Here is a 2942-nt window from a genome sequence, read left to right as displayed (position 1 = left end):
TAAGCATCTGACTCTTGGTTTCAGCTCGGGTCATGATCCATGCTCAGTGAGGAGTCTGCTTGGGATTCTCTGCCTCTTCCTCTCCCTCTGCTCTCTCTTTGTCTCTGTCGCACTCTCTGAAATAAACTAAGAAAGAAAGAACATCAGGCTGGCAGAGGATAATAACCACAGCAGAAAAGAGTACGAGCAGAGACTGTTAGCAAAGGGACTGTTTCTGCAGAGGTCAAAACAGGAACTCTAAGTGACTGAAAGCCCTTCCTGTGGGCCGGTGAGAGCGCGTCAGGCCCATGGGACTTCCTGTTGCAGCCTTTGGATTGTTGCAGACTGTTTAGCAGAATCCTACTTCTTATTGGCCATGACTCTTTCAGGTTTGGGAGTTGGTGCCAGTCTACTGAGCAGTGCAATGGGAACGATTCTCAAGGTGCATACAAAACCAAACCAAACCAAATCAAAAGGTAAGCTGACTCTTTTACAACAGATATTACTAATCCTAGAGTTATTTTTAGGTGCTGCATAGGCTTTGTGTTTTCATCATAAGGTCATAGGAAGCCAAGTAACTCCTGGATGTGGATGGGCTGGTATTGGCGGATAATTGGGAAAGAGTCTTTTTTAGAAATATTGAGAAGCAGAGTGCAATTTGCCTAATAACCCACCCAGTGGAAAAGAATTGCTTAAACTTCTCTTGGGTGCTTTTTAATCTCAGTTCTGACTAAATGAAAGCCTGTTGGCAATTTAACAGTTCCTTGGTTTTTAGCTGAAAGAAAAATCGAATAAGTGGAAGGCTGCTAGTGTTTGAGGTAAATGCACAGTCTTACACAACTGGAATTAACTTGTTTTCCAAATAGACAAAAAATATATCCTAATTAGACTTCATTGAGATTGTTTTCCTGCATTGTTTTATCTTCATGATGTTACCCTGTTGCCTGCCTGATATCCTAAAACCTGTTATTTTTATGCTGGCCTTGTTGCTCTGAGAGAAAATTAAAGGGGAATCATGCGTCTTCTTAAGTTTAGTATTTCGATTTTGCTCTGTGTAAGAATTATCCAGACACAGTCCAATTAAAAATGGCCAAAGGACTTAAACAGGCATTTCTCCAAAGAAGATATCACATGACCAATAAGCACATGAAAAGACACTCATCGCTAATCATTAGGGAAATGCAAATCAAAACCACAAGGAGATACCACTTCACACTCACTGGGTTGGCTATAATTGAAAAAAAAACCAACAACAACAACCAGATAATCACAAGTACCAATGTGGATGTGGAGAAATTGGAACTCTCAAAGTTTGGTGAAACATACAGTTACCATATGACCCAGGGATTCTACTCCTGGATGTATACCCCAGAAAAATGAAAACGTATATGTACACAGAGATGTGTACATGAATGTTTGTAGGAGCACTATTCAGAGCAGCCAAAACGTGGGAACAACTAAAATGTCCATCAGCTGGTAAACAGATAAATAAATTGTGGTATCTTCATACAATGGAATATTATTAGGCAAAGCAAAATACAGCTGACCCTTGAGCAACATGGTTTTGAACTGCATGGGTGCACTTATATGCAAATTTTCCCATAAATACAGTGTGGTACTGGAAATTTATTTTCTTAATATATTATAATTTTCTTTTCTCTATTTTTTTGGTCAGATTACAGCATATAATGCATATAACTTGCAAAATACGTGTTGATTTCATTTATGTTATTGGTAAGGCTCAAATGTAGGCTCTCGGTAGTTAAGTTGTGGGGGAGTCCAAAGTTACACGCAGATTTTCAACTGTGTGGGGTTTGGTGCCCTTCACCCCCAGGTTGTTCAAAGGTCAACCATAAATGAATAAAGTACGTTATGATGTGTGTCATAAACCTTCAAGCACGATGCTAAGCGAAAGAAGCCAGTCACAGAAGACCACATACTGTATGATCTCATTTATGAAACATCTCAGATAGGCAATTCTGTAGGGAAAGAAAGAGATTATTGGTTGCTTAGAACTAAAGGATTGGAGGGAAATGGAGAGTGAGTGCTAATGGGTATGGGGTCTCTTTGTGGCATGATGAAAATGTTCCAAAATGGATTGTTGTGATGGTTGTGCAACCCTGTGAACATAGTAAATAACATTAGATTGTATAGTTTCAATGGGTGAATTGCATGGTATGTAAATATATCTCATATGTATCTGAGACTTATATGCGCCTGTGTGTATGTGTGTGCGTACTTGAATAATCCAAAGAACTTGCCATGAGTGTATGTTTTAAGGCAAACACCACAGGCGTACTTAGAGAGAAGCATGGTTCTCTCTATTACTTGTGGGCCTGTTGGTAATACTTTGCAGTTGTTAGCATCACCTTACACTTTCTGGGCATCTGAAAGATGCAGGAGAAGGGGACTCTCAGAGCCAGGAATGCTTACGGGGAACCGTATGCATGCTAAACTTGCCCCAAATCATTTATCTCTTAGGAGAGATAGAAAGTGAGTGGAGTCTATGAAGCAACTTCTGCTGGGATTTAATTCAACAGCCCCTCAGTGGACATCACACTGAGGCAGGAACTGTGGGGAAACACAGACAGATGGTACAGGGAGATTCCTGTCTACCTGGCCAACAGTAGACAAGTGGAAGGAAGTCAACTGCTAACCGGAGAGCTAGATGTACTACGAGCTCTAGATATACTGGCGATGAAGGGGAAGTTCAAGTACAGCTGTGAAGGACAGGTTGCCCTCTGGCTGGATAAATACCAGCAAAAGGGCCTAATTCTATTCACTGAATGCGTTTCTCAGACATATTGGTGATTGTCAGCACGTGTCAAAGGTTTTATTTAAACTCATGGCAACCAAAGGTGAAAAATCTTTCTGGAATAGGATTTTTTAGATTATTTTTTTTGGAGTATAACATACATACAGTTAGGTTTGAATTTTTACAGTTGTATAACCACAATCCAGAT

Source organism: Mustela nigripes, chromosome X, assembly GCF_022355385.1.
Source record: "Mustela nigripes isolate SB6536 chromosome X, MUSNIG.SB6536, whole genome shotgun sequence".
Taxonomy (NCBI): domain Eukaryota; kingdom Metazoa; phylum Chordata; class Mammalia; order Carnivora; family Mustelidae; genus Mustela; species Mustela nigripes.
Note: the sequence above shows the minus strand (reverse complement) of the source record.